This window comes from Kogia breviceps, chromosome 2 (assembly GCF_026419965.1).
Source record: "Kogia breviceps isolate mKogBre1 chromosome 2, mKogBre1 haplotype 1, whole genome shotgun sequence".
Classification (NCBI taxonomy): domain Eukaryota; kingdom Metazoa; phylum Chordata; class Mammalia; order Artiodactyla; family Physeteridae; genus Kogia; species Kogia breviceps.
The window spans coordinates 87,070,474-87,096,575 of record NC_081311.1 but is presented as its reverse complement, the minus strand read 5'-3'; the positions used below and the strand labels follow the sequence as shown (position 1 = coordinate 87,096,575).

Genomic DNA, 26,102 nt, shown 5'->3' with positions numbered 1-26,102 from the left:
AGAAATCCCCCAAAGCTGATGTCTCGTTACTTATATCTGTTTTTAAAATGGAATTTCTACTTTTCACTGGAGTACTATTCCATCGTGTACACAGACCACTTCTCCTTTCTGCATTCCTCTGTGGATGGACATTTTCATTGCTTCCAAGTGTTGGCTACGGTAAACATTGCTGGATTGCAGGATTGCCAGCCCGTGTCTTTTTGATTCTCATCCTCTCAGGTGATAGACCCAGCAGTGGGTATGCTTGATTGAACGGTCGCTCAATGTTTACCCTTTCCAGGCAACTCCACTGTGTTTTCCTTAGGGGCTCTTACCACGTCCCGCTTAGAACCGAGGGTACGCATTTCTTCACCACCCCTTCAGCATTTATTGTTTGCAGAAGTTTTGCTGATGGCCATTCTGAGTGGTGTGACCTGATAGGTTTTTGTAGCGTGTATTTGCGTGTCTTTAATAATACCGAATTCAGCATTTTTCCACGCCTTTTTTTATTCTGTTAAACAAAAACAGAAAAAGAAACTGTGAGTACAATAAACCTCTTGAAATTGTCTTCTTGGAAGGTTGCCCTCTTTTGAATTTTTGGGTCGATTTTCTACCCCAGAATATTTTTCTTGGAGGGCAGGTGTCATTGACAAGCCTCCAATGTGTGTGAATATTGAGTGACCATTAGCACTGACTTTAAAGCTGCTGCTGTGGGAAACGGCCACAAGGCGTCAGCATTGCTACATTCCCACATCTGGTTACTAGGGCAGCAGAGCCCTTCTGGAAGTCCTGTTCCCAGGTTGTAAATTAGAATGGAATGTGCCAGGAAGAAACCCCAGAAGTTTATGTCACATTACTTCTTGTTCGCTCTTTTAATTCTTTTGATCGCGGTAATGATTAGAATATTGTTGGTCCTATGTGTACACAATCTGGTTCGTTTGTACGTTTTGTATATATATACACATATACACACACACACACACACACACACACACACATATATATATATATACATATTCTTGTACAGATCCTCTTCCCACGTAAATTATTGCAGAGTGACCTGGTGACCTCCCTTGCTATATGGTCGGTCTCTTTGATATATGTATTTGTACACACGGTGACACGAATCTTAATTTATCCATTCCCCCCACCTTTCATTTTACATAAGCTTAGTTTGTTTTCCAAGTGTGTGAGTGTCTTTCTTTGTGGAAATATGTTCATTTGTGTCAGCTGTTAGATAACGCCTATAAGTGATGTCATACGGTATGTCTTTTGCTTTCTGACTTAACTCATGTTCGGTGATTATCTCTAGGCTCATCTATGGTGCCTCAAAGAGCAGTGTCTCCTTGTTTTCCATGGCTGAGAGTCCACTGTGTCCACGGACCAGCTCTTCTTATCCATTCATCTGTTGATGGACATTTTGGTTGCTTCGGTGTCTTGGCTACTGTGAAAACTCGTGGAGTGCAGCTCTTGCAGCCTGTGTCTTCTCAGGTGAGAGGCTCAGCTGTGGGTGTTCTGGGTGGAATGGGGGCTCAGTTGTTTAATGTAAACGCAGCTCCTTTCTGTTCTCATTATTGGCTGTTACAACTATACATCTCCTCAGCAGCTAGAGGGAACAGAGTTCTCTAAAACCCCTTCAGCATTTATTGTTTGTAGTCTTTTGGCTGACGGTAGTTAACTTGGGTGAGTTGAAAGCTCTTTGTAGGTTAGAGGAGTCTGATAATTCCTGATGTTGAGCTTTTCTCCATTTTCCTTTTTTTGATAAAGAGTGAGTAAAACTTACCTCTTCATACTATCTCTTTGACACGTGTGCCTGCTTTGAATGTTTTTGGACACTGCCTAGCTCAGGACATTTTTTTTGAGGGCAGGTGTCTTTTAGAGGCCCGAGTCCTTGTGAATGTTAAGTGACCCATAGCTATGCGTTTAAAGCCGCTCTTGCGGGAAACGGCCACAAGGCGGCAGCATTTCTCCATTTCCAACTCTGGGTTTTCCTGCAACAGAGGCTTCCTGGAAATTGTGTTAGTAGGCTGCAAATTAGAGTGCAGTGTGCCAGGGCAAACGCCCAAGAGCTTATATCTCCTTACTTCTTGTGTGTTTTTTAAAATTTAATTGTTATCTAGTATCACAGCCAAGTGGATAAAAAATTGTGGTGTGTGTTCTAGGTGTACAGCATCTGGTTCATTATATGTATGTATCGATCTATTCATCTTTGGATCCTTTCCCGTGTAGGTTATTACAGAGTGTTGAGTCGACCTCTCTTGGTATTCCTTAGGTATTTTGTGATTCTATATTTCATATGTGTCACTACATGTCTGTAAACCCCCATATCCAAATTCACACATTCCTTACACCTTCCCACTTGGTCAAGCATAGTTGGTTTGCTGAATCTATGCACGGCCTTCTCTTGGAAATGACTTCATGGGTATCAATGTTTAAGTAACAACTATAAGTGATGTCATAGGATATTTATATTTCGGTTTCTTTCGTACTTCCTTTTGGGTGATTGTCTCTAGATCCTTCGACGGTGGTGCCAGCGGCACTGTTCCATGCTTTTCCGTGGCTCATATTCCATTGTGTACATGGGCCCCTTCTTCTTGGTGCATTGTTCTCTTGATGGACATTTGGGTTTCTTCCAAGTCTTGGCTATGGTACATGCTGCTGCAGTGCAGGATGGCCAGCCTGTGTCTTTTGGATTTTGGTCTACTCGGGAGATAGGCCCATCAGTGGGCCTACCCGATTACATGTTAGCTCAATTTTTACCTTTCAACGCACCTCCACTGTGTTCTCACTACTAGCTGTTACCAGGTTACGTCCCAGCGGCAGCTAGAGGGCACAGAGTTCTCTAAAACACCTTGAGCATTAGTTCTTTGTAGACTCTGTGGCTGATGATCATTCGGACGACTGTGGGTGAACGTTTTTGTCGACTGGATTTGCATGGCTTTATTAATTCCTGACGTTGAGCATTTTTCCATGCCCTTTTGTTTATCACAAGAGAAAGAAAGAAAGAGAAGACAAAATGTGTGCAAAATATGCCTCTTGAAATTGTCGTTTTGAAATGTGCATGTCTTTTGAGTTTTTTCCCTCGATTTACGACCCAAGAATTGTTTTTGAGGGCAGGTGTCATTTATAGGCCTGCAATGATTTTGAATATCAAGTGACCATTAGCACTGGGTTTAAAGCTGCTGTTTTGAGAAACGGCCACAAGGCGGCAGCAGGTCTCCTTTACCAAACCTGGTTACTAGGGCAACAGAGCCTCCGTGGAAGTCCTATTCTAGGTTGTCAATTAGAATGGAATGTGCCAGGAAAAAGCCCCTTAAGTTTGTGTCTCACTGCTTACTTGTTCGTCTTTTAATTTAATGTTCAATTTTTCTCACACCAAGGTTGATTACAGTGTTTTGCTTGTTGTAGGTGTGAAAGATGTGGCTCTTTTACACATAAACATGTATCTAGTCTTCTTTGGATCCTTTTCCCATGTAGCTTATGACACAATGTTGAGTACTCTTCTCTTGGTGTTCCGTAGGCCTTTGGTGATTATGTAGTTCACCTGTGTTTGTATATCTCTCTTAAACCCAATTTCCTAATGTACACAATTCTCACACCTGTCCATGGGTGAACCATAAATCTCTTTATTGCATCTGTGATTGCCTTTCTCTGTGGAAATATCTTAGGTGATGTCAATTTTTAGGGAACACCTATAAGTGATATCGTAGGATATGTATCTTTCGCTCTGTGACTTACTGCAAGGTGCGTGATTAACTCTAGCCTCACCTATGGTGCTGTTGATGGCATTGTTTCATTTTTATTCCTTGGCTAATATTCCGTCTGTACAGGTCCCTGTTCTTCTTTGTCCACTCATCTGTTGATGGACTTTCTGGTTGCTTCCATGTCCTGGCTATTGTAATACTCCTGCAATGCAGATTTGCCTGCCTGTGTCTTTCCACTTCTGTCTTCTTAGGTTATAGGCCCAGGAGTGGGCCTGCTGGATCATGTCGTAAGTCAGTGTTTACCTTGTAAAGGCACCTCCATTCTGTTCCCATTAGTGCCTCTTACCAGGTGAAGTCCTGTGGCGACCATTGCCCTCTGAGGAAGGCGCCACTCAGACCCTCATAGGCCTCAGGGCCCGACTGTACTCTCCTTGGTATGCCTCCTGGACTTTATGGTATGAACATAAAAAAGGAGATGGTCTTTGGCCAAATCGCTCCAGGGACCTGCTCAGTTACTGGGAGTCCCTGGTTGTTCCCTAAAGCTAGGAAAAGCAACCCTGGAGGGGAAATTGGTGCCTTTGAGGGAGAAGCCGAGAAGCCAACCAACCAGCTGATGCTGATAAGGTGTGACCAAGCCGGGAAGCCAACCAACCAGCTGATGCCGATAAGGCGTGACGAAGCAAATTCCCTGCTTTAGGGGTATATATATGGCTATGCTTTGTTATTAAACTTGCCTTGCAACCGTCAGTTGCTTGTGCCCTTCTGACCCCATACCTTGGTGCGTTCAGTTCCCTACCCCCTCTCGTCGGTTGTTGCTACACTTTGAGGACCCGCCGCGGCTGGCGGCAAAGTCCCACTTAACCTAGAGGGTATGCACTTCTCCACAACCCCTTCAGCATGAATGGTTGGTAGTTTTGTTGCTGATGGTTCTTCTGACTGGTGTGAGCCGATACCTCTGTGGTTGGATTTGCATGCGTCTCATAAAGCCTCGAAATTGAGCTTTCAGGGATGTCCTTTTTTTCTTCAAACTGTGTGTGTAGCTTACCTCATCACATTCTTTTCTTGAAGTATGTGCCACATTTTGAAATATTTTGGCCAGTACCTCCCTCTAGACATTTTGAGGGCAGGTTTCATCGACAGCCCTCCAGTACTTGTGCACATGAAGTGACCATTAGCACGGGTTTTCAAGCTGCTGTTGCAGGTAACGGCCAGAGGGCTGCAGCATTCCTGCGTTTCCCACTCTGGTAACTAGTGAAACAGACCTTCCTGCCAGTGGTGTTCCTCGGTTATCAAGTACGGTGGAATGTGTCTGGAGAAATCCCCCAAAGCTGATGTCTCGTTACTTATATCTGTTTTTAAAATGGAATTTCTACTTTTCACTGGAGTACTATTCCATCGTGTACACGGACCACTTCTCCTTTCTGCATTCCTCTGTGGATGGACATTTTCATTGCTTCCAAGTGTTGGCTACGGTAAACATTGCTGGATTGCAGGATTGCCAGCCCGTGTCTTTTTGATTCTCATCCTCTCAGGTGATAGACCCAGCAGTGGGTATGCTTGATTGAACGGTCGCTCAATGTTTACCCTTTCCAGGCAACTCCACTGTGTTTTCCTTAGGGGCTCTTACCACGTCCCGCTTAGAACCGAGGGTACGCATTTCTTCACCACCCCTTCAGCATTTATTGTTTGCAGAAGTTTTGCTGATGGCCATTCTGAGTGGTGTGACCTGATAGGTTTTTGTAGCGTGTATTTGCGTGTCTTTAATAATACCGAATTCAGCATTTTTCCACGCCTTTTTTTATTCTGTTAAACAAAAACAGAAAAAGAAACTGTGAGTACAATAAACCTCTTGAAATTGTCTTCTTGGAAGGTTGCCCTCTTTTGAATTTTTGGGTCGATTTTCTACCCCAGAATATTTTTCTTGGAGGGCAGGTGTCATTGACAAGCCTCCAATGTGTGTGAATATTGAGTGACCATTAGCACTGACTTTAAAGCTGCTGCTGTGGGAAACGGCCACAAGGCGTCAGCATTGCTACATTCCCACATCTGGTTACTAGGGCAGCAGAGCCCTTCTGGAAGTCCTGTTCCCAGGTTGTAAATTAGAATGGAATGTGCCAGGAAGAAACCCCAGAAGTTTATGTCACATTACTTCTTGTTCGCTCTTTTAATTCTTTTGATCGCGGTAATGATTAGAATATTGTTGGTCCTATGTGTACACAATCTGGTTCGTTTGTACGTTTTGTATATATATACACATATACACACACACACACACACACACACTCACACATATATATATATATACATATTCTTGTACAGATCCTCTTCCCACGTAAATTATTGCAGAGTGACCTGGTGACCTCCCTTGCTATATGGTCGGTCTCTTTGATATATGTATTTGTACACACGGTGACACGAATCTTAATTTATCCATTCCCCCCACCTTTCATTTTACATAAGCTTAGTTTGTTTTCCAAGTGTGTGAGTGTCTTTCTTTGTGGAAATATGTTCATTTGTGTCAGCTGTTAGATAACGCCTATAAGTGATGTCATACGGTATGTCTTTTGCTTTCTGACTTAACTCATGTTCGGTGATTATCTCTAGGCTCATCTATGGTGCCTCAAAGAGCAGTGTCTCCTTGTTTTCCATGGCTGAGAGTCCACTGTGTCCACGGACCAGCTCTTCTTATCCATTCATCTGTTGATGGACATTTTGGTTGCTTCGGTGTCTTGGCTACTGTGAAAACTCGTGGAGTGCAGCTCTTGCAGCCTGTGTCTTCTCAGGTGAGAGGCTCAGCTGTGGGTGTTCTGGGTGGAATGGGGGCTCAGTTGTTTAATGTAAAACGCAGCTCCTTTCTGTTCTCATTATTGGCTGTTACAACTATACATCTCCTCAGCAGCTAGAGGGAACAGAGTTCTCTAAAACCCCTTCAGCATTTATTGTTTGTAGTCTTTTGGCTGACGGTAGTTAACTTGGGTGAGTTGAAAGCTCTTTGTAGGTTAGAGGAGTCTGATAATTCCTGATGTTGAGCTTTTCTCCATTTTCCTTTTTTTGATAAAGAGTGAGTAAAACTTACCTCTTCATACTATCTCTTTGACACGTGTGCCTGCTTTGAATGTTTTTGGACACTGCCTAGCTCAGGACATTTTTTTTGAGGGCAGGTGTCTTTTAGAGGCCCGAGTCCTTGTGAATGTTAAGTGACCCATAGCTATGCGTTTAAAGCCGCTCTTGCGGGAAACGGCCACAAGGCGGCAGCATTTCTCCATTTCCAACTCTGGGTTTTCCTGCAACAGAGGCTTCCTGGAAATTGTGTTAGTAGGCTGCAAATTAGAGTGCAGTGTGCCAGGGCAAACGCCCAAGAGCTTATATCTCCTTACTTCTTGTGTGTTTTTTAAAATTTAATTGTTATCTAGTATCACAGCCAAGTGGATAAAAAATTGTGGTGTGTGTTCTAGGTGTACAGCATCTGGTTCATTATATGTATGTATCGATCTATTCATCTTTGGATCCTTTCCCGTGTAGGTTATTACAGAGTGTTGAGTCGACCTCTCTTGGTATTCCTTAGGTATTTTGTGATTCTATATTTCATATGTGTCACTACATGTCTGTAAACCCCCATATCCAAATTCACACATTCCTTACACCTTCCCACTTGGTCAAGCATAGTTGGTTTGCTGAATCTATGCACGGCCTTCTCTTGGAAATGACTTCATGGGTATCAATGTTTAAGTAACAACTATAAGTGATGTCATAGGATATTTATATTTCGGTTTCTTTCGTACTTCCTTTTGGGTGATTGTCTCTAGATCCTTCGACGGTGGTGCCAGCGGCACTGTTCCATGCTTTTCCGTGGCTCATATTCCATTGTGTACATGGGCCCCTTCTTCTTGGTGCATTGTTCTCTTGATGGACATTTGGGTTTCTTCCAAGTCTTGGCTATGGTACATGCTGCTGCAGTGCAGGATGGCCAGCCTGTGTCTTTTGGATTTTGGTCTACTCGGGAGATAGGCCCATCAGTGGGCCTACCCGATTACATGTTAGCTCAATTTTTACCTTTCAACGCACCTCCACTGTGTTCTCACTACTAGCTGTTACCAGGTTACGTCCCAGCGGCAGCTAGAGGGCACAGAGTTCTCTAAAACACCTTGAGCATTAGTTCTTTGTAGACTCTGTGGCTGATGATCATTCGGACGACTGTGGGTGAACGTTTTTGTCGACTGGATTTGCATGGCTTTATTAATTCCTGACGTTGAGCATTTTTCCATGCCCTTTTGTTTATCACAAGAGAAAGAAAGAAAGAGAAGACAAAATGTGTGCAAAATATGCCTCTTGAAATTGTCGTTTTGAAATGTGCATGTCTTTTGAGTTTTTTCCCTCGATTTACGACCCAAGAATTGTTTTTGAGGGCAGGTGTCATTTATAGGCCTGCAATGATTTTTTTTTTTTTTTTTTTTTTTTTTTTTTTTTTTTTTTTTTTTTTTTTTTTTTTTGTGGTATGCGGGCCTCACTGTTGTGGCCTCTCCCGTTGCGGAGCACAGGCTCCGGATGCTCAGGCTCAGCGGCCATGGCTCACGGGCCCAGCCGCTCCGCGGCATGTGGGATCTTCCCAGACCGGGGCACGAACCCGTGTCCCCTGCATCGGCAGGCGGACTCTCAACCACTGCGCCACCAGGGAAGCCCAAGGCCTGCAATGATTTTGAATATCAAGTGACCATTAGCACTGGGTTTAAAGCTGCTGTTTTGAGAAACGGCCACAAGGCGGCAGCAGGTCTCCTTTACCAAACCTGGTTACTAGGGCAACAGAGCCTCCGTGGAAGTCCTATTCTAGGTTGTCAATTAGAATGGAATGTGCCAGGAAAAAGCCCCTTAAGTTTGTGTCTCACTGCTTACTTGTTCGTCTTTTAATTTAATGTTCAATTTTTCTCACACCAAGGTTGATTACAGTGTTTTGCTTGTTGTAGGTGTGAAAGATGTGGCTCTTTTACACATAAACATGTATCTAGTCTTCTTTGGATCCTTTTCCCATGTAGCTTATGACACAATGTTGAGTACTCTTCTCTTGGTGTTCCGTAGGCCTTTGGTGATTATGTAGTTCACCTGTGTTTGTATATCTCTCTTAAACCCAATTTCCTAATGTACACAATTCTCACACCTGTCCATGGGTGAACCATAAATCTCTTTATTGCATCTGTGATTGCCTTTCTCTGTGGAAATATCTTAGGTGATGTCAATTTTTAGGGAACACCTATAAGTGATATCGTAGGATATGTATCTTTCGCTCTGTGACTTACTGCAAGGTGCGTGATTAACTCTAGCCTCACCTATGGTGCTGTTGATGGCATTGTTTCATTTTTATTCCTTGGCTAATATTCCGTCTGTACAGGTCCCTGTTCTTCTTTGTCCACTCATCTGTTGATGGACTTTCTGGTTGCTTCCATGTCCTGGCTATTGTAATACTCCTGCAATGCAGATTTGCCTGCCTGTGTCTTTCCACTTCTGTCTTCTTAGGTTATAGGCCCAGGAGTGGGCCTGCTGGATCATGTCGTAAGTCAGTGTTTACCTTGTAAAGGCACCTCCATTCTGTTCCCATTAGTGCCTCTTACCAGGTGAAGTCCTGTGGCGACCATTGCCCTCTGAGGAAGGCGCCACTCAGACCCTCATAGGCCTCAGGGCCCGACTGTACTCTCCTTGGTATGCCTCCTGGACTTTATGGTATGAACATAAAAAAGGAGATGGTCTTTGGCCAAATCGCTCCAGGGACCTGCTCAGTTACTGGGAGTCCCTGGTTGTTCCCTAAAGCTAGGAAAAGCAACCCTGGAGGGGAAATTGGTGCCTTTGAGGGAGAAGCCGAGAAGCCAACCAACCAGCTGATGCTGATAAGGTGTGACCAAGCCGGGAAGCCAACCAACCAGCTGATGCCGATAAGGCGTGACGAAGCAAATTCCCTGCTTTAGGGGTATATATATGGCTATGCTTTGTTATTAAACTTGCCTTGCAACCGTCAGTTGCTTGTGCCCTTCTGACCCCATACCTTGGTGCGTTCAGTTCCCTACCCCCTCTCGTCGGTTGTTGCTACACTTTGAGGACCCGCCGCGGCTGGCGGCAAAGTCCCACTTAACCTAGAGGGTATGCACTTCTCCACAACCCCTTCAGCATGAATGGTTGGTAGTTTTGTTGCTGATGGTTCTTCTGACTGGTGTGAGCCGATACCTCTGTGGTTGGATTTGCATGCGTCTCATAAAGCCTCGAAATTGAGCTTTCAGGGATGTCCTTTTTTTCTTCAAACTGTGTGTGTAGCTTACCTCATCACATTCTTTTCTTGAAGTATGTGCCACATTTTGAAATATTTTGGCCAGTACCTCCCTCTAGACATTTTGAGGGCAGGTTTCATCGACAGCCCTCCAGTACTTGTGCACATGAAGTGACCATTAGCACGGGTTTTCAAGCTGCTGTTGCAGGTAATGGCCAGAGGGTTGCAGCATTCCTGCGTTTCCCACTCTGGTAACTAGTGAAACAGACCTTCCTGCCAGTGGTGTTCCTCGGTTATCAAGTACGGTGGAATGTGTCTGGAGAAATCCCCCAAAGCTGATGTCTCGTTACTTATATCTGTTTTTAAAATGGAATTTCTACTTTTCACTGGAGTACTATTCCATCGTGTACACGGACCACTTCTCCTTTCTGCATTCCTCTGTGGATGGACATTTTCATTGCTTCCAAGTGTTGGCTACGGTAAACATTGCTGGATTGCAGGATTGCCAGCCCGTGTCTTTTTGATTCTCATCCTCTCAGGTGATAGACCCAGCAGTGGGTATGCTTGATTGAACGGTCGCTCAATGTTTACCCTTTCCAGGCAACTCCACTGTGTTTTCCTTAGGGGCTCTTACCACGTCCCGCTTAGAACCGAGGGTACGCATTTCTTCACCACCCCTTCAGCATTTATTGTTTGCAGAAGTTTTGCTGATGGCCATTCTGAGTGGTGTGACCTGATAGGTTTTTGTAGCGTGTATTTGCGTGTCTTTAATAATACCGAATTCAGCATTTTTCCACGCCTTTTTTTATTCTGTTAAACAAAAACAGAAAAAGAAACTGTGAGTACAATAAACCTCTTGAAATTGTCTTCTTGGAAGGTTGCCCTCTTTTGAATTTTTGGGTCGATTTTCTACCCCAGAATATTTTTCTTGGAGGGCAGGTGTCATTGACAAGCCTCCAATGTGTGTGAATATTGAGTGACCATTAGCACTGACTTTAAAGCTGCTGCTGTGGGAAACGGCCACAAGGCGTCAGCATTGCTACATTCCCACATCTGGTTACTAGGGCAGCAGAGCCCTTCTGGAAGTCCTGTTCCCAGGTTGTAAATTAGAATGGAATGTGCCAGGAAGAAACCCCAGAAGTTTATGTCACATTACTTCTTGTTCGCTCTTTTAATTCTTTTGATCGCGGTAATGATTAGAATATTGTTGGTCCTATGTGTACACAATCTGGTTCGTTTGTACGTTTTGTATATATATACACATATACACACACACACACACACACACATATATATATATATATATATATATATATATATATATATATATATATATATATATATATATACATATTCTTGTACAGATCCTCTTCCCACGTAAATTATTGCAGAGTGACCTGGTGACCTCCCTTGCTATATGGTCGGTCTCTTTGATATATGTATTTGTACACACGGTGACACGAATCTTAATTTATCCATTCCCCCCACCTTTCATTTTACATAAGCTTAGTTTGTTTTCCAAGTGTGTGAGTGTCTTTCTTTGTGGAAATATGTTCATTTGTGTCAGCTGTTAGATAACGCCTATAAGTGATGTCATACGGTATGTCTTTTGCTTTCTGACTTAACTCATGTTCGGTGATTATCTCTAGGCTCATCTATGGTGCCTCAAAGAGCAGTGTCTCCTTGTTTTCCATGGCTGAGAGTCCACTGTGTCCACGGACCAGCTCTTCTTATCCATTCATCTGTTGATGGACATTTTGGTTGCTTCGGTGTCTTGGCTACTGTGAAAACTCGTGGAGTGCAGCTCTTGCAGCCTGTGTCTTCTCAGGTGAGAGGCTCAGCTGTGGGTGTTCTGGGTGGAATGGGGGCTCAGTTGTTTAATGTAAAACGCAGCTCCTTTCTGTTCTCATTATTGGCTGTTACAACTATACATCTCCTCAGCAGCTAGAGGGAACAGAGTTCTCTAAAACCCCTTCAGCATTTATTGTTTGTAGTCTTTTGGCTGACGGTAGTTAACTTGGGTGAGTTGAAAGCTCTTTGTAGGTTAGAGGAGTCTGATAATTCCTGATGTTGAGCTTTTCTCCATTTTCCTTTTTTTGATAAAGAGTGAGTAAAACTTACCTCTTCATACTATCTCTTTGACACGTGTGCCTGCTTTGAATGTTTTTGGACACTGCCTAGCTCAGGACATTTTTTTTGAGGGCAGGTGTCTTTTAGAGGCCCGAGTCCTTGTGAATGTTAAGTGACCCATAGCTATGCGTTTAAAGCCGCTCTTGCGGGAAACGGCCACAAGGCGGCAGCATTTCTCCATTTCCAACTCTGGGTTTTCCTGCAACAGAGGCTTCCTGGAAATTGTGTTAGTAGGCTGCAAATTAGAGTGCAGTGTGCCAGGGCAAACGCCCAAGAGCTTATATCTCCTTACTTCTTGTGTGTTTTTTAAAATTTAATTGTTATCTAGTATCACAGCCAAGTGGATAAAAAATTGTGGTGTGTGTTCTAGGTGTACAGCATCTGGTTCATTATATGTATGTATCGATCTATTCATCTTTGGATCCTTTCCCGTGTAGGTTATTACAGAGTGTTGAGTCGACCTCTCTTGGTATTCCTTAGGTATTTTGTGATTCTATATTTCATATGTGTCACTACATGTCTGTAAACCCCCATATCCAAATTCACACATTCCTTACACCTTCCCACTTGGTCAAGCATAGTTGGTTTGCTGAATCTATGCACGGCCTTCTCTTGGAAATGACTTCATGGGTATCAATGTTTAAGTAACAACTATAAGTGATGTCATAGGATATTTATATTTCGGTTTCTTTCGTACTTCCTTTTGGGTGATTGTCTCTAGATCCTTCGACGGTGGTGCCAGCGGCACTGTTCCATGCTTTTCCGTGGCTCATATTCCATTGTGTACATGGGCCCCTTCTTCTTGGTGCATTGTTCTCTTGATGGACATTTGGGTTTCTTCCAAGTCTTGGCTATGGTACATGCTGCTGCAGTGCAGGATGGCCAGCCTGTGTCTTTTGGATTTTGGTCTACTCGGGAGATAGGCCCATCAGTGGGCCTACCCGATTACATGTTAGCTCAATTTTTACCTTTCAACGCACCTCCACTGTGTTCTCACTACTAGCTGTTACCAGGTTACGTCCCAGCGGCAGCTAGAGGGCACAGAGTTCTCTAAAACACCTTGAGCATTAGTTCTTTGTAGACTCTGTGGCTGATGATCATTCGGACGACTGTGGGTGAACGTTTTTGTCGACTGGATTTGCATGGCTTTATTAATTCCTGACGTTGAGCATTTTTCCATGCCCTTTTGTTTATCACAAGAGAAAGAAAGAAAGAGAAGACAAAATGTGTGCAAAATATGCCTCTTGAAATTGTCGTTTTGAAATGTGCATGTCTTTTGAGTTTTTTCCCTCGATTTACGACCCAAGAATTGTTTTTGAGGGCAGGTGTCATTTATAGGCCTGCAATGATTTTGAATATCAAGTGACCATTAGCACTGGGTTTAAAGCTGCTGTTTTGAGAAACGGCCACAAGGCGGCAGCAGGTCTCCTTTACCAAACCTGGTTACTAGGGCAACAGAGCCTCCGTGGAAGTCCTATTCTAGGTTGTCAATTAGAATGGAATGTGCCAGGAAAAAGCCCCTTAAGTTTGTGTCTCACTGCTTACTTGTTCGTCTTTTAATTTAATGTTCAATTTTTCTCACACCAAGGTTGATTACAGTGTTTTGCTTGTTGTAGGTGTGAAAGATGTGGCTCTTTTACACATAAACATGTATCTAGTCTTCTTTGGATCCTTTTCCCATGTAGCTTATGACACAATGTTGAGTACTCTTCTCTTGGTGTTCCGTAGGCCTTTGGTGATTATGTAGTTCACCTGTGTTTGTATATCTCTCTTAAACCCAATTTCCTAATGTACACAATTCTCACACCTGTCCATGGGTGAACCATAAATCTCTTTATTGCATCTGTGATTGCCTTTCTCTGTGGAAATATCTTAGGTGATGTCAATTTTTAGGGAACACCTATAAGTGATATCGTAGGATATGTATCTTTCGCTCTGTGACTTACTGCAAGGTGCGTGATTAACTCTAGCCTCACCTATGGTGCTGTTGATGGCATTGTTTCATTTTTATTCCTTGGCTAATATTCCGTCTGTACAGGTCCCTGTTCTTCTTTGTCCACTCATCTGTTGATGGACTTTCTGGTTGCTTCCATGTCCTGGCTATTGTAATACTCCTGCAATGCAGATTTGCCTGCCTGTGTCTTTCCACTTCTGTCTTCTTAGGTTATAGGCCCAGGAGTGGGCCTGCTGGATCATGTCGTAAGTCAGTGTTTACCTTGTAAAGGCACCTCCATTCTGTTCCCATTAGTGCCTCTTACCAGGTGAAGTCCTGTGGCGACCATTGCCCTCTGAGGAAGGCGCCACTCAGACCCTCATAGGCCTCAGGGCCCGACTGTACTCTCCTTGGTATGCCTCCTGGACTTTATGGTATGAACATAAAAAAGGAGATGGTCTTTGGCCAAATCGCTCCAGGGACCTGCTCAGTTACTGGGAGTCCCTGGTTGTTCCCTAAAGCTAGGAAAAGCAACCCTGGAGGGGAAATTGGTGCCTTTGAGGGAGAAGCCGAGAAGCCAACCAACCAGCTGATGCTGATAAGGTGTGACCAAGCCGGGAAGCCAACCAACCAGCTGATGCCGATAAGGCGTGACGAAGCAAATTCCCTGCTTTAGGGGTATATATATGGCTATGCTTTGTTATTAAACTTGCCTTGCAACCGTCAGTTGCTTGTGCCCTTCTGACCCCATACCTTGGTGCGTTCAGTTCCCTACCCCCTCTCGTCGGTTGTTGCTACACTTTGAGGACCCGCCGCGGCTGGCGGCAAAGTCCCACTTAACCTAGAGGGTATGCACTTCTCCACAACCCCTTCAGCATGAATGGTTGGTAGTTTTGTTGCTGATGGTTCTTCTGACTGGTGTGAGCCGATACCTCTGTGGTTGGATTTGCATGCGTCTCATAAAGCCTCGAAATTGAGCTTTCAGGGATGTCCTTTTTTTCTTCAAACTGTGTGTGTAGCTTACCTCATCACATTCTTTTCTTGAAGTATGTGCCACATTTTGAAATATTTTGGCCAGTACCTCCCTCTAGACATTTTGAGGGCAGGTTTCATCGACAGCCCTCCAGTACTTGTGCACATGAAGTGACCATTAGCACGGGTTTTCAAGCTGCTGTTGCAGGTAACGGCCAGAGGGCTGCAGCATTCCTGCGTTTCCCACTCTGGTAACTAGTGAAACAGACCTTCCTGCCAGTGGTGTTCCTCGGTTATCAAGTACGGTGGAATGTGTCTGGAGAAATCCCCCAAAGCTGATGTCTCGTTACTTATATCTGTTTTTAAAATGGAATTTCTACTTTTCACTGGAGTACTATTCCATCGTGTACACGGACCACTTCTCCTTTCTGCATTCCTCTGTGGATGGACATTTTCATTGCTTCCAAGTGTTGGCTACGGTAAACATTGCTGGATTGCAGGATTGCCAGCCCGTGTCTTTTTGATTCTCATCCTCTCAGGTGATAGACCCAGCAGTGGGTATGCTTGATTGAACGGTCGCTCAATGTTTACCCTTTCCAGGCAACTCCACTGTGTTTTCCTTAGGGGCTCTTACCACGTCCCGCTTAGAACCGAGGGTACGCATTTCTTCACCACCCCTTCAGCATTTATTGTTTGCAGAAGTTTTGCTGATGGCCATTCTGAGTGGTGTGACCTGATAGGTTTTTGTAGCGTGTATTTGCGTGTCTTTAATAATACCGAATTCAGCATTTTTCCACGCCTTTTTTTATTCTGTTAAACAAAAACAGAAAAAGAAACTGTGAGTACAATAAACCTCTTGAAATTGTCTTCTTGGAAGGTTGCCCTCTTTTGAATTTTTGGGTCGATTTTCTACCCCAGAATATTTTTCTTGGAGGGCAGGTGTCATTGACAAGCCTCCAATGTGTGTGAATATTGAGTGACCATTAGCACTGACTTTAAAGCTGCTGCTGTGGGAAACGGCCACAAGGCGTCAGCATTGCTACATTCCCACATCTGGTTACTAGGGCAGCAGAGCCCTTCTGGAAGTCCTGTTCCCAGGTTGTAAATTAGAATGGAATGTGCCAGGAAGAAACCCCAGAAGTTTATGTCACATTACTTCTTGTTCGCTCTTTTAATTCTTTTGATCGCGGTAATGATTAGAATATTGTTGGTCCTATGTGTACACAATCTGGTTCGTTTGTACGTTTTGTATATATATACACATATACACACACACACACACACACATATATATATATATATATATATATATATATATATATATACATATTCTTGTACAGATCCTCTTCCCACGTAAATTATTGCAGAGTGACCTGGTGACCTCCCTTGCTATATGGTCGGTCTCTTTGATATATGTATTTGTACACACGGTGACACGAATCTTAATTTATCCATTCCCCCCACCTTTCATTTTACATAAGCTTAGTTTGTTTTCCAAGTGTGTGAGTGTCTTTCTTTGTGGAAATATGTTCATTTGTGTCAGCTGTTAGATAACGCCTATAAGTGATGTCATACGGTATGTCTTTTGCTTTCTGACTTAACTCATGTTCGGTGATTATCTCTAGGCTCATCTATGGTGCCTCAAAGAGCAGTGTCTCCTTGTTTTCCATGGCTGAGAGTCCACTGTGTCCACGGACCAGCTCTTCTTATCCATTCATCTGTTGATGGACATTTTGGTTGCTTCGGTGTCTTGGCTACTGTGAAAACTCGTGGAGTGCAGCTCTTGCAGCCTGTGTCTTCTCAGGTGAGAGGCTCAGCTGTGGGTGTTCTGGGTGGAATGGTGGCTCAGTTGTTTAATGTAAAACGCAGCTCCTTTCTGTTCTCATTATTGGCTGTTACAACTATACATCTCCTCAGCAGCTAGAGGGAACAGAGTTCTCTAAAACCCCTTCAGCATTTATTGTTTGTAGTCTTTTGGCTGACGGTAGTTAACTTGGGTGAGTTGAAAGCTCTTTGTAGGTTAGAGGAGTCTGATAATTCCTGATGTTGAGCTTTTCTCCATTTTCCTTTTTTTGATAAAGAGTGAGTAAAACTTACCTCTTCATACTATCTCTTTGACACGTGTGCCTGCTTTGAATGTTTTTGGACACTGCCTAGCTCAGGACATTTTTTTTGAGGGCAGGTGTCTTTTAGAGGCCCGAGTCCTTGTGAATGTTAAGTGACCCATAGCTATGCGTTTAAAGCCGCTCTTGCGGGAAACGGCCACAAGGCGGCAGCATTTCTCCATTTCCAACTCTGGGTTTTCCTGCAACAGAGGCTTCCTGGAAATTGTGTTAGTAGGCTGCAAATTAGAGTGCAGTGTGCCAGGGCAAACGCCCAAGAGCTTATATCTCCTTACTTCTTGTGTGTTTTTTAAAATTTAATTGTTATCTAGTATCACAGCCAAGTGGATAAAAAATTGTGGTGTGTGTTCTAGGTGTACAGCATCTGGTTCATTATATGTATGTATCGATCTATTCATCTTTGGATCCTTTCCCGTGTAGGTTACTTACAGATGTAAGGAACACCTGGATAAAATGAGAATTCTCCACATTATACTGGTCATTTCACGGAGTGGGAAAGGATGGCAAGTGGTAAAATATTATCTTTTCCCTTAATTTTTTTAAATTTCCCTTGTTACAACATAGGATTATTATCCCTGAATCATAATTCTGTCCGTACACCAGTATAGAGATTATTTCTTAATAGTTAGGTGAGAACCATTTCCTTCTGTTTTTGAGAAAAATTCTGTTAACTCTTTTCAGTAATGGCATTCTTTCCCAAATCAACGGTTTAACAAGGGAGATGCAAGCAGAATAATCATGCAAATACAAAACAATACAACAGCAAGAGAAAATGTCTAATTTCCAATAAGAGCTCAATTTAGAAGAGGGTTTATATCTTCAGAACAAAAGGATGCCTCCTTGACTTGCTAACCAGTCAAAATCTGTGTATTCTACAGAAAATCTGTGATGTTATTCCCATAAAACTACCCTTTACTGCTTCTGCCTCCAATAGATTTCCTAAGCACTGGTGTTTTAATGTACAGGTTACAAACAAAATCCTAATGAGATTTATTTATAATGTGTGTGTTATTTGTCTTATCCTAGTGTCTATATTCTTCTCCATTCCTGGAGCTGAAATAATATTACTTTACCTGCTAAGTGATATCGGTAGAGTGGGAGAGGTTTCATAAATACCCCAACCCTAAAGCATACCCTAAACCTAACCCATACACTAACTCTAAACCATAGACATACCTTAAACTATACCCTAATCCTAACCCGTGCCCTAACCCAAATGCTTAAACCTAAGCTGTACTCTAATCCTAAACCGTGCCCTAACCCTAACTGACCCTTTCCCTAAGTAAGCCCTGACACTGTCCCTAAGTGAGGCCCTGAGGTTGTCCCTAACAAAGGCCCTGACCCTAGTCTTAGCCTAGGCCTTGATATTTGGTCTATCTCAGGTTCTGATGCTGTCCCTAACTAAGGCCCTAAAGCTGTCCCTAAATCAGCCTTGCTGCCGCCAATAACTAATGTGCTGACACTATCCTGAGCTAATATCTTGATCCATCTCTTACCATGGTCCTGACACTGTCCTTACTAAAGTCCTGATGCCATCCCAAAGTGTGCATCCCCTTAGGAATTCAGCAGAATAAGCCTGAAACCTGGTCTGGAACTGGCACTTCAGAGAGACTTCGTAGCCAGTTGTCTAATTCTACCTAAGTAGGTTTTAACTTCTGATGTAGTATTGACATATCCATAACAGGAGCTACTGAACACTACACATATGTCTTATCTTTCTATTAGTATCTGATCTAAAGTCACTGTTTGAAATTTAATAGTTAAGATAGGAGTCCTTGAAAACGTACGGTTGCAGCTACCAGCAGACATTGTTTTCAGAATGGCTAGTGGCATCCTGAGTCTGATGTAGCTCAGAAATTCAATTTCAACAATACAGTTATACGGGGACTTACCTGGTGGCCCAATGGTTAAGATTTCGCCTTCTAACACAGAGGGTGCCGGTTTGAGCCCTGGGCAGGGAGCTAAGATCTCACATGCCTCGTGGCCTAAAAACCAAAACATGAAACAGAAACAATATTGTAACAAATTCAATAGACTTAAAAAATGGTCCACATCAAAAAAAAAACTTAAAAAGAAAACAGAAAAAGAATTCAAGAATGCATCTAAATCACATCTACAAAGGTCACTTAGGTTTATCTTGGATGTCTGAACCATAGTTACTCCTTTTTGACTGTAAAATGCATTCCCTTCCTCAATGCCAAAGCAGATGTACAATTCGTATCTAAAAGGCCACAAAACAGGCCACTCTGGTCAGTATAATTTAAGTTAAACCATGTATAAGCCAGAGAGACTTCCTCACACCTCAATACATGAAGAGTTTTTTTCCCTTTTGATTCCAAGTCTTTCAATAGAAAGCACTGATGATCAAAATGTCAATCCCTCAGTGCCAGAATGATTCAGCTGTTTGGCCCTGGTGTAGATCATGTCCCTCTCAGTGCTAGGCCTCCTTGTTATTTGCCTAGTTAATCCACTTTGGGGGAATACTGATCAGGTATTGTGAACATGCTCAGAGGTATGTTAATGACAAAACACTTTTTATAGGCCATACATTTTATTATTCATACCCAATTGTCACACAAGCATTGTACATGTGCTTTTAGCAGTAGACCTAAAGCAAACAGTGATACATCATGAGTCATTACATTCTGATAACTTCACTAGGTAATTTTCCTTTCCTCTTAAACATCGGGGCAAAATGAAGCCAACACAGTAACTTTCATAAATACACACTTCAATACAGAGGTTTCATTTATCCAATTGCTCCAAGTCCTAAGTAGCTTGAGGGGAAGGACTTCCAATTTTACCAGGACATACTAGATTTTTAGGAATTCCATGTAATTTAATATACTAATCAAACATTTCTCTCTGAGATAGCTCAAGGGCCTTCTAAAGCATCCCAAAGTTAGCTGGAGATCAAAAGAACAGTTAGAATTGGCCAAAAAACACTTATTCACTGAACCAAAGTAAAGAGATTTCAAACAAAAATACAGATCACAGACACAGGCAAAGGAACTCACCAGCTGTTCACAATCAAAAGCAGCATTCTAAGTAAACTTTGGAGGGAGAAACAAAATGCAGGCTTGCCCTAACCCACTTCCAACAAAATCCATCTTAGAAAACGTGGTCAGGCACAACTCTTCCCTCCATGTTCCCTTTTCACAAATGTTCACCACCTTCTGTATCCATCTTATGTTGTCCCTTATTTTTTTCTGCATTCAGACACAATGAGCTCTAGTACAAAGTGACTTTCTTTTCTCTTTGTACCATCAGCCTGTTACCTAGCCGCTCACCTTCTTTATTACGTAGTTTCATAAATGCTTGAACATATGGAATTTCTTTTGTCTTTCTCCTCCTGTGACAAAATAACTCTAGCTGAAGGATAGTATAGTCATTTAGGCTACCATTCAAAGACCACCTTTCCTCATTTTTCAAGAATGTATCCATACATTGGCCAGACAAAATTACAATAGAATTTCATTCTTTTCTTACTCTTAGGTTTACAACTATAGGTTGACCAGTCTGCCAGGATTTTGCCCATTGGCTCTCAGATGGAACTGAAGAAGAAGCACTTCTTATGTTTGAACCATGGAACACTCACACACGGACTAAGAACAAAACAAAATCCTAAACACCAATGGAAGCCTCAAACCAAAGGAACCAGAAACCAAAGAGAAACCAACAACCAAACAGCACAAGACTCAAATCAGCTTCCAAGTCTCAACTTAGCCTGTGACCTCTGTCCAAGTGGTTCACCTTCCAAATGAGATTTCCTGGAATGAAAAGTCACCCAAATGGGAACCAAGGTTCCCCCAAATGTACAGGGCTAAAAGGACCTCAGACTGCTTGCCAGGGGAGTTACCACACACTGGATGAGGTGCTGCAACATCCCAAATGCTATTTTTCTGGTTCCCCAAAATAATCCCTTGGAGTAGGACATTCAGGGCAGTCCAGGCAGGAGGAACAGAGGAACGTCCTCAAGGCAAAGACGGCCTCGGCAGCTGCTAGGGTGGTTCCTCTTCCACCATCTACTCCTGCCCTAGAGTTCTAACTGCTGGGATGACTGGGGCTTGGCCTTTCCAGGCAAGGGTCCCAGGTGGTTTGGCCTCTAAAGGAATTCTCCAACCTTACACTCTCTCGAAAGAGACTAGTGTGCAGAAAATCTCAGTGTCCGATCAAGTCAGGGGACCCACAGGGGGATCCCCAAGTCAGCCCCACATTGGGTACTAAATTTGATCTCGAAAACTCAACCTCTGTGCACCAGTGCCAAATCAAATCTCAGAGAGAGAGGTTTTCAGGAAGTAGAAAAGAATAGCTTTACTCCTTTGGCAGCCAAAGGGGGACACAGAAAACTCCTACCCTCAAAAACCGTGTGTCCCAATGCAGGAGGATCTGGTGAGGAGTTTTACACCAATGGTTTAAGGCGACAGGTGTCCTAAGGATTGCTGTGTGTACAGGGCCTTAACTAAATATAACCTGACCTCAGATGGTCTCTTGAGGACCTCCTCTGGAATGAAGACTAAAATCTTCTATTTTGTGTGGGGGGGGTTAGGTTGCTAAAGAGCCCAAATATGCTCTTAACTGTATCCGTTGAGGCAAAAACCAGAATCTTGGCCCAAGGCTGCACTGTTCATTCTATTCGGTTCTTCTTTGGTCTGTGCATTCCTTCATTTCCATGATTAGCAACTGTTCGAATCTGCCCTTTAGAACTCAGGGAAGGTCTTGGAGTCTCTAGCATAACTAAGGCCCTGACTACACCTAACTCAGCCCCTGAAATTCTCCCAAACTCAGTCCATGACACTGTCTCTAACTAAGGCCCAGCTGCCAACAATATCTAAAGTCCTGACATTATCCTGAGCTAATATCCGGACCCAGGTCTTACCAAGCTCCTGAAACTGACCCAAAGTAAGCTTTGATGTTGTCCATAAATGAGGGCATGAGGCTATCCCTAATAGAATCCCTGATAATGTCTTCAAAGAAGACCCTCACATTGATCCCACAGAGGCCCTTATGCTGCTCCTAAGTCATACCCTGACAGTGTCCCTAACTCAGGCCCTCAAGATAAGCCTCACTTAGGCCCTTTGGCTGTACCTTCGTTATGCTCTGACGCTGTCTGTATATGAAGCCCTGCCAGTGGTCCTGATTTAGGCCCTGACGCTGGTCCTAAGTAAGGCCCTGATGCTCTCAATAAGGAAGGTCTTCACGCTTTTCCTGGGTCATTTCCTGATGCTATCCCTGGCCCGGAACCTGACTCTGTCCCAACCTAATGTCCTGCATCTTATCCTAAATGAAACCCTAGTACTCTCCCTAACTAAGCCCTGACTAAACCTAACAACGGCCTTCACACTATCTCTCACTAAGGCCTGGAATCTGTCCCGAATGGTCCCTGCTGCAATCAATAACTAAAAAAAGGACACTGTCCTGAGCTAATATCCTGACTCATTTCCATCCACTGTCCTGATACTTTCCAAAAGAAAGCCCTGTTGCCATCCTTAAGTGAAGACCTGAGGCTGTGCCTAACTCAGGCCCTGAAGCTTTCCCTAAGTGAGGCCTTGATTCTGTGACTAACACAGGCCCTGTTCATGTCTTTCACTATGACCGGCATGCTGACCCCACAAAGGCCCTGATGCTGTTCCTACGTCATGCCCTGACTGTGTCTCCAGCTAGTGGGCTGACACTAGGCCACACTCAGGCCTAGACGTTCTCCCTAAGTCAGGCTCGGACGCTGTCCCTACCCGAAGCCCTGGCACAGGTCCTAAATTAGGCCCTGATTCTCTAAATAACTAAGGTCTTGACACCAACCCAGGTCATTTGCTGACACTATCCCTGGCGCGGATCATGACTCTGTCCCAAGCTAATGTCCTGCATCTTATCCTAACTGAAACCCTAATACTCTCCCTAACTAAGGCACTCACTGATCCTAAGTAAGACTTTCACCCTATCTCTCACTAAGGCCCGGAATCTGTCCCTGACATGGGCCGTGCTGCAGTCAATAATGAAAATCCAGACACTATCCTGAGCTAATATCCTGACACATTTCTATCCACCCACCTGACACAGTCCCAAAGAGAGGCCTGTCGCTGTCCTTAACTGAAGACGAGAGGCTGTGCCTAACTCAGGCCCTCAAGCTTTCCCTAACTGAGGCCTCGATTCTCTGACTCACTCAGGCCCTGCTCATGTCTTTAACAATGACCCGAAAGCTGACTCCACAAACGCCCTGATGCTGCTCCTAAGTCATGCCCTGACAGTGTCTTCATCTAGGGGCCTGACGCTAGGCCTCACTCAGGTCCTCACCTTCTCCCTATATCAGCCTCTGACACTGTCTCTACCCGAAGCCCTGGCACAGGTCCTAAATTAGGCCCTCATTCTCTAAGTAACTAAGGGCTTGACTCCAAACCTAGGTCATTACCTGACACTAGCCCTAGATCTGAACGTAAACTTGTCTTTTGCTGATGTCTAATTTAGCTAAAGAGATTCTTTAGGATGAAATTCTTTCATCTTCTGAATATAGTTTTCTTAAAAAAATAATGTTTAAACTCTTACTGACCTTAAACAAAATGTACTCAACTTCTGTGGAATATTCCTTTATACCAGAGTGCATGGTTTACTTCTGCATTTGCGTGTGTTGGCTTTCAAGGTGCTTGTAGGAATGCCTCCTGTTATGCTAACTAAATCCCTGATGCTGTCCCTAAATAACGTCCTGAAATTAGTCCCGGGGCTGTGAACCTGTCCCAAACTGAGGCCCGGAAGCTCGTCCTTACTCAGGCCCTGACACTGTCCCTAGCAAAGGCCCTGACACTACTCCTAGCTCAGTCCTTGACACTATACCTAACAAAGGCCATAATGATATTCCTAACTCAGGCCCTGACACTGTCTCTAACTAAGGCCCAGCTGCCGCCAATATCTAAAGTCCTGATACTATCCTGAGTTAATATCCTGACCCAAGTCTTACCAAGGTCCAGAAACTGACCCAAAGTAAGCCTTGATGCTGTCCAAAAATGAGGCCCTGAGGCTCTCCCTAACAGAGGTCTTTAATGAAGACCCTTACCCTGATCACACAGAGGCCCTTCTGCTGCTCCTAAGTCATGCCCTGACAGTGTCCCTAACTCAGGCCCTCAAGATAAGCCTCACTTAGACCCTTTGGCTGTACCTTCGTTATGCTCTGACGCTGTCTGTATATGAAGCCCTGCCAGTGGTCCTGATTTAGGCCCTGACGTTGGTCCTAAGTAAGGCCCTGATGCTCTCAATAACTAAGGTCTTCAAGCTTTTCCTGGGTCATTTCCCGACTCTATATCTGGCCCGGAACCTGACTCTGTCCCAAGCTAATGTCCTGCATCTTATCCTAAATGAAACCCTAGTACTCTCCCTAACTAAGCCCTGACCAAACCTAACAAAGGCCTTCACACTATCTCTCACTAAGGCCTGGAATCTGTCCCGAATGGTCCCTGCTGCAATCAATAACTAAAAAAAGGACACTGTCCTGAGCTAATATCCTGACTCAATTCTATCCACTGTCCTGATACTTTCCAAAAGAAAGCTCTGTTGCCGTCCTTAAGTGAAGACCTGAGGCTGTGCCTAACTCAGGCCCTGAAGCTTTCCCTAACTGAGGCCTTGATTCTGTGACTAACACAGGCCCTGTTCATGTCTTTCACTATGACCGGCATGCTGACCCCACAAAGGCCTTGATGCTGTTCCTACGTCATGCCCTGACTGTGTCTCCAGCTAGTGGGCTGACACTAGGCCACACTCAGGCCTAGACGTTCTCCCTAAGTCAGGCTCGGACGCTGTCCCTACCCGAAGCCCTGGCACAGGTCCTAAATTAGGCCCTGATTCTCTAAGTAACTAAGGTCTTGACACCAACCCAGGTCATTTGCTGACACCATCCCTGGCGCAGATCATGACTCTGTCCCAAGCTAATGTCCTGCATCTTATCCTAACTGAAACCCTAATACTCTCCATAACTAAGGCACTCACTGATCCTAACTAAGACTTTCACCTTATCTCTCACTAAGGCCCAGAATCTGTCCCTGACATGGGCCGTGCTGCAGTCAATAATGAAAATCCGGACACTATCCTGAGCTAATATCCTGACACATTTCTATCCACCCACCTGACACAGTCCCAAAGAGAGGCCTGTCGCTGTCCTTAACTGAAGACGAGAGGCTGTGCCTAACTCAGGCCCTCAAGCTTTCCCTATCTGAGGCCTCGATTCTCTGACTCACTCAGGCCCTGCTCATGTCTTTAACAATGACCCGAATGCTGACTCCACAAACGCCCTGATGCTGCTTCTAAGTCATACCCTGACAGTGTCTCCAGCTAGGGGCCTGAAGCTGGGCCTCACTCAGGCCCTGTTGCTTGCCCTAAGTCTGGCTCTGATGCTGGTCCTAAATAAGGCCCTCAGGTTATCAGTAACTAAGGTCTTGACACTATCCCGAGGTCATTTGCTGACACAATACCTAGACTTTACCCTAACGCTGTCCCTAGCTAATGTCCTGCCTCTTATGCTAGCTGAAGCCCTTATGCTGTGCCGACGTCAGGATCTGAAGTGATTCCCCACACCGTGACACTGTCCGTAACTAAGGCCTGGATGCTAGGCCTAAGTCAGGGCCTGACACTCCCTAACTAAGGCACTGATGCCATCAATATCTAAAGTCCTCACACTATCCTCAGCTAATTTACTAACCCATCTCTTACTAAAGTCCTGAAAATATCGCTAAGTAAGCCGTGACGCTGTCCCTAACAGAAGGCCTGCTCATGTCTTTAACGAAGACCATAATGCTGATCCAACAACGGCACTGATGCTGCTCCTGTGTCACGCCCTGACAGTGTCCCCACCTACAGGAATGACGCTAGGCCTCACTCAGGCCCTGTCGCTCACCCCAAGCCAGTCCGGGATGCTACTTTTACATGAAGCCCTAACATTGCTTCTAAACAAGGCCCTGATGCTCTCAGTAACAAAGGTCTTGACACTGTCTCTCACTAAGGCCTGGAATCTGTCCCTAACATGGGTCTTG

General features: G+C 44.1%; 1 long non-coding RNA gene across 1 annotated transcript in view; it reads left to right on the top strand.

Moving 5' to 3' along the window:
• LOC136793698 (uncharacterized) overlaps positions 1-21,637 on the top strand; it is a 70,103-nt gene extending 48,466 nt beyond the window's left edge. The window contains exons 10-15 of the long non-coding RNA XR_010839314.1: positions 1,292-1,470; positions 6,288-6,466; positions 11,583-11,761; positions 16,594-16,772; positions 17,512-17,601; positions 20,587-21,637. This is a non-coding gene — a long non-coding RNA (uncharacterized lncRNA). The remainder of the gene's footprint in view (positions 1-1,291; positions 1,471-6,287; positions 6,467-11,582; positions 11,762-16,593; positions 16,773-17,511; positions 17,602-20,586) is intronic.
• Positions 21,638-26,102: the final 4,465 nt, after the last annotated feature.